The sequence below is a fragment of the Adiantum capillus-veneris genome, chromosome 19 (assembly GCF_014529385.1).
Source record: "Adiantum capillus-veneris isolate H3 chromosome 19, ASM1452938v2, whole genome shotgun sequence".
Lineage (NCBI taxonomy): Eukaryota > Viridiplantae > Streptophyta > Polypodiopsida > Polypodiales > Pteridaceae > Adiantum > Adiantum capillus-veneris.
Genome location: NC_140949.1, coordinates 126,572,561 through 126,584,847, shown reverse-complemented (window position 1 = coordinate 126,584,847; position 12,287 = coordinate 126,572,561). Strand labels below are relative to the sequence as shown.

General features: G+C 43.2%; 1 pseudogene; it reads right to left on the bottom strand.

Moving 5' to 3' along the window:
* Positions 1–496: 496 nt before the first annotated feature.
* LOC147434822 (thioredoxin-like protein YLS8 pseudogene) lies at positions 497–890 on the bottom strand (annotated as a pseudogene).
* Positions 891–12,287: the final 11,397 nt, after the last annotated feature.

Sequence of the window (12,287 nt, the reverse complement as noted above, 5' to 3'; positions counted from 1 at the left end):
CTTCTTGTACAAAAGTCCCCAAAAAACATTGTGACCGGCTGAGTCAATCACCCCTCAGCTATATCTAACACGGGCATGGGAGATGGGATCAAAGGCTCCCATCACTCAATGGGCTCCGACATTAGGCGCGCGCCGTAGATCTTGTCGCAAAAGTAAACTCGGGTACCCGAGTTTACAAAAATACCCGAGTTTACTTTTGCTCACCCCGATACTTTTGCACGTCAAAACTCCATGGAAACATGTACATTCCACAGTGATGTGCGTGGGCATGGTGGATAAGCCACATGGCCCTCAAACCCTAGGTTGTGGGTTCAATCCCGGGGGCCAGGGGGGGAGGGGCAAAGTAAACTCGAGTACTTGAGTTTACATTTTTCCCGAGTTTACATTGTCCATGGAAGCCTGGGATCTACGGTCCTCAATCATCCCACCATAGATCCCATCCCTTGGCTTCTGATTAAGAGCCCCCGCTACAAAGTAGCCATTGAGGGTTACTAGTCTAATATCTGTATTTTGTGGAGTAATCCTTGGGTGAAATAACGAGACCACACCCTTTCCTCGCACCTCTGTAAACTGTCTCAACAATGTTGATGAACTCTTGCTTATCTTTCAAGGCCCAGTTGTTGCTTCTTGTTCCCAAATCTATCATGATATGTTTGTTGCGGAAGAAAAACATGACAGTGCAAGGATCATACAATTCATACATTGTATTGAAATCTGGTATTTCGGTGATGTCCACAAGATATCTCACTGCAAAGTTCTTTATTGTTTCCGCAATTGAGGCCAGTACCTCATCCATCTGCATACAAGTCTCATCCCAATCATGGCCGAAACGGATGACAACGGCACACTCTTCTTCACCAAGAATGGCTTGAACAGCCAAAGTGGAAATGAGATAGCAGATACGACATCTTCTCCTCTACAGCAATGCGATGAAACACTGATGCACAAATCCTGTGAGGCACTGATGATGTGCGGCCCTACTAGGTCAAACTCCCCAAGACTTGGCGGCAGGAGATCTGGAGCATGGTTTGGAGCTCTCGATTGTGCCCTCTCTCTCTCTCTCTCTCTCTCTCTCTCTCTCTCTCTCTCTCTCTCTCTCTCTCTCTCTCTCTCTCTCTCTCTCTCTCTCTCTCTCTCTCTCAGACAATCGTGTCATTGATCTTTTCATCGGGATTCTAACAAGCCCCAGATTGCGTGCCTGTGAATAAAGACTACATAGCCTTCAAGAAGGTGCAAATTTTTTCTTGGAGCCGTGACCCGTCTCAGCCCGTCTACGTTCGGCCTCGCCTGTAGCGACCTTACTCTCGCACGCCTTTTTCCAAGCCTTAAAAAGTGATGGCCGTCTACATGGACGCTATCCATCAAAGGACGTCTAAGCTAGCCCAACACTAAGGCCTTTCTTTAGTAGGCCAAAACAGATGTGTTACATTAGCATTTTCTAGTTTTCTATCTCAAGTGGATTGTAAGTACTTTTGTAATTGTTGCTTCCTAATATGATCTACCTCTACCTACGGGTCCCTCTTTATAAACACGAATCTCTTGAGATTGCTCCTTCTCCCATTCTGATCCGTAGGGCTTTTAATTGGTCCACGTTCCTATGCGCTTAGCCCCTGATCCCCCCTTCTTCGCTTTCGCAGGGGCTGCCTTGCTAGGCTTGCACGAACCTCTCTGCGCTCCTTGCCTAGTGTATTGCCTCCTCTTAGTACTCCTACCCCTACCGGGGGTGCAAACCCTTTCCTCTATCCCAACTAGATTCCAAGGGATATTCCTCTCCCCTCCCGCTTCCCACGTCAGCGCACACACACACACACACATAGAGAGAGAGAGAGAGAGAGAGAGAGAGAGAGGTCTCCCTACGCAAAGATCTCAGCACAACCTTCCCACCTCTGGCCCCTCCCTCGTGCTGCTCCTGTACCTCCCCCCTGGCTGCCTTCATCAGCTCCTCCTCTCGCCACCAGCAAATTGGGCTGCGCACACACTGTTAGTCCCCCCACTGCAGATCCTTGCCTCAAGATCTCTTGACCTCAAGCTCATGGGCTACACAGACACGGAAAGAGAGAGAGAGAGAGAGAGAGAGAGAGAGAGAGAGAGAGAGAGAGAGAGGGACCCTACACCCGGACAGATAGAGGAAAATAATCTCTAGGCTGTTGTTTTCCCCCTCCATTCCCTGCTATGTGGCATCGCGCACACGCAAACAAAAAAATCTCCTCGCTACTCTCTCTCACTCCCTCGTTTTACGCGACGTACATTATCGCTCCTGCTCGTTTGCTCCCTTCCAACCACCTAGATCATCCAGTTGCCGCCTTCTACTGCCAGCTGATGCCAATGATTGCATGTCGTCTGATAGTCCATCAGAAGAAGGGAGTGCGAGATACATATATTTCTTGCCACAGCCGAGGGTCACCATGTCTGACGTCACCCAGCCTCTCGTCCGGCCCAAGCGTAATTAAACTTCTCTATTGAATATGTTACTGTTTGGGTCTTCCCCTGTCATCAAGCACGAGAGAGAGAGAGAGAGAGAGAGAGAGAGAGAGAGAGAGAGAGAGAGAGAGAGAGAATCTCCATTGCTGCTTGCACATCTGCAGGGCACACACACAACAAATAGAGAGAAGAAGAAGAAGAAGAGAATTTTAACGTCATGGGAGACTATCTTGAGAGAGAGAGAGAGAGAGAGAGAGAGAGACATATATAGGCTAATGCCTGCACGTGGAAGAGCTTATTTATGATTGAGACTTTTGCCAGGGTCCTCTTTTGATTTCCCAACTGAGGTATCTTGGATGATTCCCCTCAACGAGACATGCTACAGACCTATTATGTGGCTTCCATTTAGGTCCCCAAAACGAGCTTTTCATTTCTTCTTAGAGGAATCAAAGGAGATGCTTCCATGCCTTTGAAGCTAAAAAGAAGGGAAGGGGCACGTGGAGGAGAGAGGAGAGGAGAGAGCAAGAAGATTTTTCGGGTGTGGTAGTGTGTCTAGCCGACGTGCAGATCAGGCTCTCTCTATTTTTCTTCTTCTTCTTCTCTTATTCGCCCAAGCTGCAGCGCCATGCAATGTTTTTGTGTGCGACGTCGGGAGGTAGCAGAGATAGCATTTTGTGATGGCGAAGCCGGACGGTGATGTGTGTGTGTGTGTAAGAGAGAGAGAGAGAGAGAGAGAGAGAGATGGTCTGTGTGAGCGAAGAGGGAGAGCAAGTACATAGTGCTAACTCTCAGCAAAGCAGAGGAAGCGAGTACTGTTGGAGGGTGGCCAAGGTTTATATGATAACGACTCTCTCTCTCTCTCTCTATCTCATGCTCAGTACAACAGAGAATCGCTTTGATGAGGCAACACCTAGGGAAGGTAGGGGTAATAGGAAGGAGGACGAGGACGAGAATCCAAGGGGGAGCACGATCGTTTTGTTCTCTGCTGTAGATGGCGGGGTACGGTGGGAAGGAGAGACATGCAGACATAATGGAGCATGTGCATGGCCTCCAATTGAGCGCCTCTTTTTAAAGGTTAACGTCTTCAAGGAATCTTTGTAGCTAATTAATATGCTCTTGCATGTTGTCATGAAAAGAGAAAACAAGGTAAAGGGTCGAGTTGGCATTCTAAATCAAATTAACATTAGTCATGTAATTGGGCATTTAAAGTGTCGTGTTATCTCACGAAATCTTTGATATTTCTTTAATGCCGAGAAAAGTAAAATTTTGAGGTTTACAATGTTTCTTCAAAATTTAATTAAAGGCTTATAAATTTTCAAAATTGTATTGGTTTATTGTGTTAAAAATCATTTCTAATGGGTAATAATACTTTAAAAAAGGTAAAATTATCCTCAAAGCGTAGTTTTCATGGCTACTATAAATATAGGTCAAACAATTACAATTAAAAATGTATGTCTAACTCTACATAGATTCGTCGCAAAAAGGGGCGTTTTAAAATCAAAACATAGCTACATACTCTCTTCCTCACTAAGTCTTGGTGTTGTTGTTCGAATATTCAAAATGTATATAATCCTAGGGTTTGCATGAGTAGGCAGTCCATGCCCCCCTTGACGTGCGTTGCCTGTGAGAAGCCACGAGCTGGGGGGACTCATTCGGCAGGAGGTGCTCCCAGGTGGACGTGTTGTTTGATCGGTGGGGTTGGCGTGACGCATAGGAGGTGCGGATGTGCCCTCGGGGCGGGGTCTCTGGCTGCTTTGACCTAATGTGTCCTACACCTACTTTGACCTCCTCCTTTTTTGGATCTGGGTGTAGCCTCCCTACCCTCTCCCCAGTAGAAGTTAAAGAGGGCCTCTGTGGTCTGTTCGATTTCATGCAGTGGTGGGTTGGCTCTGGAGGGGTAGAGTTGGGTGCATGATGGCATGCCCTTCATTCCGTGTGGATTTGCTATGGGTAGTCACTGCCTTTTTTGGTCCTGTTTGTTGCTTCATGCTAATGCTGTGCCGTTTGGTGTTGGCATTTGCTAGTGTAGGTATTTGGCTTGGTGGCCGGATTGGTACTATGGTTCCCGTTGCTGATTTAGCACCTTCTTGATGGCTGGCTTCTTTGTTGTTTGTGGGGCTTCTCTCAAGGCATGGTGTGCATCGACAATGGGAGAGATTCCTCCATGATGGAAACTTAAGAATCCTCAGTGGTGATGGGAACACCAAACCCCACCTTGTTCGGTAGTAGGTGTTTCTTTGTTTTGGTTGGTAGTTAGCTTCTGTTTGGTGTTGGGCTCACCTTCCATGTTCGGGCCGATGGTGTTGTTCGGATTGTATAGGTTTTGGGTCCTTGTAAAACCTTGTCTTATGGACTATCCTTGTAATTCTTTTTGATTGACTCCATGCTCAACTTGTCCTTGTATGTATTGTTTTGATAATTTATTTTAACTTTAACTCTCTCGTAGTGGAGAGAGTACTTGAAAAAAAGTAAAAGAAAAAGATACGTTTGCTATTACCAATGGTCATATGCTAATGACACTTCCATTATTGTCCCCAAAAGAAAACAAGTGATTGTTTTTCAAAACTTCAATTTTAGCTTTGATCCTTGTTCTTTAGAGTTTCCATTTAAATTATAGATTGCAAGGAGGGATACCTTTGTAGAGGTACTTTGGATAGATTTTTGGACAAAATCCCAAGAGAGCACGAGAAAATATGATAACAAAGCCCAATCCCCCAAAAAGTTTCTTGTGTCTCTAGAAGGGAGAAAGAATATCCCACATGAGGTCTCACACAATGAGTTCTTCAATACTAGGCTATATCTAAAGAACTATCGTTCAATTTCACCACTATCGAAGATGATCTTCAACTTGAGAATGGAACAATAACTTCCTTTAACATTCAATAATGATTAAAAGATTGTCCAAAACTAGAAACAAGGGGAACTTTTAAGACCTCTAGTGTGTTTCTTTTATGTCATGTTTCTTTATCTTATTTGGGCGGCCCCATAGGGGTGAGGCCTTCCCCTTTTTGTTAATGAAAAAAAGAGTTTTTTTCTAAAATGCATAATTTGCTAGTAGTGGATAAACTAGGTGGCACTCATTGTTTATTATGGTGGGATACATGCTAAGAAATGCATGCCCCCTAATTTATCTCAATTATATTTACTTATACCTATTTGGGTCTAGGACTTTGCAAAACTCAATTAATTTGTGTTTGAGATGCACTTTGAAACTCTCAATTTGAAAGCAAAAGGGCTTGCCTTGTTGTTGTCATCGTGTTTGCACAACCCTCCCCCCACCTTTTCCTCTGCACAATTCGCTCCCCATCCTTGCCTTGTTGTGCACTCTTCGATAGAGACCTGGCAAAGGTGCACTCCCTAATCCAGAAACAAGCTTGCTGTCCAAATTGTGTGCCTACAGAAGAGGCCTTCCTTGTAAACGAGCATGAGTGTGTGTGTGTGTGTGTGTGTGTGTGTGTGTGTGTGTGTGTGTGTGTGTGTGTGTGTGTGTGTGAGAGAGAGAGAGAGAGAGAGAGAGAGAGAGAGGTTTACTTATACCTATTGGGTCTAGGAATTTGCAAAACTCAATTAATTTGTGTTTGAGATGCACTTTGAATCTCTCAATTTGAAAGCAAAAGGGCTTGCCTTGTTGTTGTCATCGTGTTTGCACAACCCTCCCTACACCTTTTCCTCTGCATGGTTCACTCCCCATCCTTGCCTGTTGTGCATCCTTCAGTAGAGACTTGGCAAAGGTGCAGTCCCTAATCCATAAACAAGCTTGCTGTCCAAATTGTGTGCCTACAGAAGAGGCCTTCCTTGCAAACGAGCATGAGTGTGTACGTATGTGTGTGTGTGTGTGTGTGTGTGTGTGTGTGTGTGTGTGTGAGAGAGAGAGAGAGAGAGAGAGAGAGAGAGGTAGCTTAGAATGTGCATCTCCCCCCTCCACTTCTTTAGCAAAAAAAAGAAAAACCCACCTCCACCTAGTAGCATTCTTGGTGTCTTTTGATGCCACTTTCATTGCCTTGCTGCTCCCAGTTGCCACCATAGTGAACCTCCTCCTTGCCCCCTACTTGTGCATTCCATCTCTCTCTCTCTCTCTCTCTCTCTCTCTCTCTCTCTCTCTCTCTCTCTCTCTCTCTCTATGCACCTTCCTACTCACAAACAGTATCTCTCTCTCCTCCTTGACCCTGGGATGCCATGCCTGACCAAACTTGTGAATTGCTCTTTCCCACGACTTTATTTGCTTTGTGAACTAACTTGTGACTTGCTCTCCCTAATAGGGGATGGCCACCCTCACTGGCATTGTCCCAGCATTGGTTTTGCAATGTCGATCACCTCCCATGAAAGATAACAGAAAGAGATGCAATGATGATCCACTCCCAAAAAATCTATCTCTGTCTTTGATCCGCCCACCCCCCACTGTGGCTCATGTTCCCTTTTTTTCTTGATACCCATGGGAACATTTCCACAAATTCCCTTTAATGAAGCACCTGAAAAATGATTGAACCCACCTAGAGGGTCCAAGTTTCTTAAAATTAATTAATTTGTGCTTTGGATTCTAGTGAATCTTTGAATTCAAAATGAAAACAAATCGGCATGTCGTCATCATCTCGTCTTGTTAGCTGCTCAGCTAACAAAGCCAGAAAAAGAGCATCAAAGGGACACCACTCTCATTTTTTATCCCAATTGATTGTATTAAACCCCTTTGTATTAATGAGAAATCTCATAAGGTCCAAATCTGTTGTAATATTATTGATTACCAATGAGTATAAAGGGGCCGAGGGCTTCCACATTTGTAACTTTATGCAGTTCTTAAGTCTTCTAGTTGAGCCCAATTAGCTAGGAATCCATTCTTGAACCTTGGCTAAGGTATAAAAGCCAATTTTTGTAACTATTGACCTAAGTTTTTTGGATAATGAAAGTGAGCGTACACTATAGAAGCTTATTGTGAGTCTACTGTTTTGTTCAATCCTTTGTGTCTCTCTCATAAGGTGTTGCATTGCTATTCTGAGCATATCAATGCGTTCACAAGTGAAAGCTCTTTCCTTTAATGTAAGTTTCTTGTGATGAAAATGTATTTTTAACCGAGTTAGATAGAAACCATTTAGACTTGGGTTTTTTGAGATATTAGCATCTCTTGCAGCCTCCATGTACTAGTTGGGTCATCTACGTACCACCGATCGACAATTTTTATGTCTATGGTTCTTGCTTTGCTAGCATCGATATGGTGAGGCTTGGCAACCGACCAACATTTGGCTAAAGTAACACATTTTTTGACTTGATCACGGCTGAGAGGTGCTTGAAAGTAGGGATATTCGATAAGGACATTGGGAGCTTTCGTTTGTAGGATGGATAAGGTGGAGATCCTTGATACTGGCTAGTGGTCGATAAGGGTGTCACCTAAGTAGAAAGCAGAGATTTGAGACTGAAAGTTTAAATTTCAACTTTTTGTATTCTTTTTCATGCCTAGTAGGAGTAGGATAAGTAGAAAACTATCAAGATTGCATCTGATCCAAGGTGTATTGAAGAAAACCAACAAAATTGCCAAGCCTATCTTAGGTTCACCAAAGATAGTCTCTCCAAAGAGGGTATTTTGACAAAATTTCAACTCACAAGGTTTATTTAGACCATAATACAACTCCTAAGAAAGTTTCATCAAATTTGGAGCTGTGCAAAGGCAAAAAGACCAAGAAAATTGGAAACCCTGAGTATGAGATAAAAAAGACCAAGAAAACTGGAAACCCTATATGAGATAAAAAAGGGGTGACAAAACACTGGTAAATTGTTCAAAATTTAAGAAACTTATTGTACAAGCTTGAAATCACATGTAAAAACCAACACAAGTCACAATGGCAAAAAATATGCTAAAGTAGGTAAGATTTATCTTAGGCACGTCGAAGATAAAATTTTCACCAAGAGGGTCATTTTGTGGAATTGAGACCATCATTGTTAACCTATGGGGATCCCATCCATGTGATAAAAATTGAAATTACTTCCACTGCAGCCATCTTAGGCACACCTAAAATAACCAGAGAAAAATTTCTACATTGGGTGTATCTATTTGCTTACAAAAAGAGATTTTTAGATATTTTTTGACTTCAAATTGACAATTGTGGAATCCCATACGGTTTGAGGTGCTAGTGTGCAGGGAATTACGACTTTGCAGAAAGGGGCAAGACAAGGAGTGGAAGCACTATGTGTGAAACTAAGGACAACTTTCCAGGTTTGAAGTATTCGCTCAATTAAGTTGTGTAAGCCCATATATGAATTTAAGATCTGGTAGAGTTTTGGGAAACTTAGGTATTTTCAGGGAGAATAGGAGTAGAGCGTCCATGAAAGAGAGTGTAAACTAAGGGAAACCATTAGAAACTATTATAAAAGAAGTGCTCGACACTTATTCTGACTCAAGCACTGAGATGTATTCCTTTTCAATGCAATCATGACGTGGGACCTCTCTCAAGCTCAAGCATACCTTGACCTTCTTCAAAACCAACGAGTATGAAGCCCATATATACCTGGATCCTAACACTATAACATATGCGCGGTATTATCGCTCACATTACCGCAAAAAAACAAATAAACTTGAAATATAAAAATTCCCGTCTGCAGAAAATACTACGGCAAAGTTTGCGGTAATGGTCTAGCGGTAACTTCCGCGGTAATGACTGCGGCAATATTTCCGCGAACATTACCGCGCCTTTTGCTGCACAGATTTCCACGAACATTACCGCGACAGAGTTATCGCGAGCATTACCGCGGCGGGATTTATTATAAAAAAACAGATGACCGTTTGGATTGTCCTTTGCAGGACCATCCAAAAGGTCATCTATTTTTTTATTTATTTTAGTTATTTTACAAAATTATTATTAATTACAGCAAAATATCACAATTGGACAATACATTGAGCCAAAAAAAGATTGATAATTTCATTTACATAAGTGGAATTACAATTGGGGGAGGTATTGAGCCAAAAAATGATAGGTATTGCATTTACATAAAGGGCAAAAAAAGCCCACGTGTACAAAATAGAGTATGGTCATGTGGGATAGAGAAAACGGGGCCTGCGTATACAAAATAGAGGATGCTCACGGGGGAGTTGGCGGCATTTCACGTGGAACTCCTTGACTCTGCAAAACCATAAAAAAGAAACAATTAACACTTTGTTATTTAATATTTGATATAAAATCAACAATTTGATTATTTAGATAAGATTAAACTTACATGTTGCAGACTTCTGCACGCATTTTCGAACTCCTCTCGAGAGATCATTTGATTTTCAAACAACCAACACCAAGTTTGATACTCGGTATGGTTCTCTCTATATCTCTGCACATCTCTGGTCGGGCGACTCATGGTAATGTTATACTGACAAAAAATAGCAACCAATTAATTAAATGAAAAACATTAGATTTTTTACAATAAAACTAATATTTTTACTTACATATTTGTCTTTCCAAGCCGTTTTTCCTCCCGAACCATAATGCGTAGGAGTCTGATGGGATCTGGCCTCAACTTGACGCGTATACATCCTCGCACCCGTTGCCCTTTTGTCCTCTTTCTCGCCCATAGCGGCCTCTCACTCCACATCATGGACATTTCCTGGCCGATAGCTATGCTCTGGAGACTCCATTGTCTTCTTTGCCGCTCTCCTCACACTAGATTTTTTGTTCTTTAGAAATGTTTTGACATTCTCTTGCAACCATTGCCTTGAGAATTGTTGCCCCTCAGGGTTGGGGAAATGCATGTGCATGGTTGTCTCTATATATGTGAGGTTGTAGGGATCTTGCTAATCAAATTTGAGAAAACAATTGATATATGTGGAGTGGATTAATTGGTTGACGTGTGTGCGGAATCTTCTGCCCTGCGCTGTCCCGAGATCCACCATACCTCCTCTATGAACCTGGTAGTATAACCCGCGAGCATCTGGTGAAGGCATGTCATGGTCCTCATCTTCTGCTGGAGCAGGGAATGGTGACTGTGGAGGAGAATCTGTAGTACTCCCCCCCCCCCCCCCCCCCCAAAAAAAAAAAACAACAACTAGCTCCGCTCCCTCGTCTAGATCGACCGGCGCTAGCGCGCGAGCTGCCTTGACGTTGACTGCCAGAAGAGCGTCGACGTGAATTTGGGGCAGAAGGTGGGATAGGTGATGGATAGGTGGACGCCCGTGGTGTCGCACCCAACGGCGTCGGACCCTGGGGCGTTGGACCCTGTGAAGGAAAAGTTGAACCTAGAGATGTAGCTGGAAAACTCTGCAGGTATGGAGTGCCACCAGTCGGAGTAGAGACCTCTGATAATCCAAAAGCTGCTAGCTGCGCCGGTGAATAGCGCTGCGTAAGGTTCTGCTGTGAACCTAACCACTCTGCTCGAAGACGCAATGCCCTCTCCACATCTGGATCGGTCACAGGTACGACAATGGACCCACCTAGAGCGTCACGAAACTAGCCGAACCCGGATGATGACTGCTGAGGCGACGGCTGTGAATGATAGGCAGAGAGAGCGTCGGGATATGACATCCCATCTGCCATGAAATCCTCAATGCTGCGAAAGCGTGGTGTGGAAGAAGAAGACATGGTCTGCATTTATTACGACAAAGATTAAACTAGGGTATAAAATTTGAATATATGATTAAAAATTTACACATTGATTTTTTTCAAACATTGGATTCTCTATAGTATCCAATGTGGAAAGAATCCAATGTGCGTCTACAACCTATAAAAGAGTCTTGCAAAGCCTTGAGTGCTAATAAGATATTAGTGTGTGTATTGACTAATAAGAGATTATTGTGTTTATGATTAGTGTGACCGATTGTGCGATCAATTGGACGGTCATTGGAGCCTAATACGTCACCTACGACTTAATCATGGAGGTATGTTTCTATTTTTCTATTGATTGTTGTTTAATTTAACATAATTAGTGTGTGTTTTAGTGTTGGCTTGTTTAATTGGCTTGTGCACACACTAATTAGTGTGTTTTAACATACACTAATTAGTGTGTTTTAACACACTAATTAGTGTGTTTTAACACACTAATTAGTGTGTGCATTAGTGCGTGCACACACTAATTAGTGTGTGCATTGGCTTGTGTAATTGGCTTCTGCACACACTAATTAATGTGTTTTAACATACACTAATTAGTGTGTGCATTAGATTGTGCACACACTAATTAGTGTGTGTTAACATACACTAATTAGTGTGTGCATTGGCTTGTGCACACACTAATTAGTGTGTGCTAACATACACTAATTAGTGTGTGCATTGGCTTGTGTAATTGGCTTGTGCACACACTAATTGGCCGGTGGTTGTTGTAAACTACAATATTCTGCCTTGGGAGGGAACAAAAAAGGGAAGCATTTTACTATCACTTCTCATTCCAGGAAAGCACAAGGTAAAAAACATGGATGTATATCTGCAGCCTCTTATTGATGAGCTTCAAGAACTATGGAGAGACATAGATGTCATTGACATTTCACGGCCACCACGAGACTGCAAACCCGTTATCAAGTGCATCCTCATGTGGACCATGCATGATTACCCAAGATTTGGAGAGGTATCTGGTAAGTATGCACATGTTAATTGTACTCTTTGCTTTAGGTTTATCGTCTCATGTGTAACGTTTGTTTACCTCTTGGCAGGATTGGCAACATCTGGACATAGTGGGTGTCCCACTTATGGCCCTTCCCTTGTGACAGAGAGACCTCCTCTTCTTGGGAAGGTGATCTATCCCAACAACCATCGCTTCCTACCTCCTTCACATCGTCGATATGCTCCCCTATCAATGGAGTGCAGCCGTTCCATTGGAACATGGCTGATTGGGCGAAGCATTGGGAGGAGCATCATGGTACCTCACCGCCTCCCAATGGGTTGCCAAATGGTATGTCGAGGTACTCA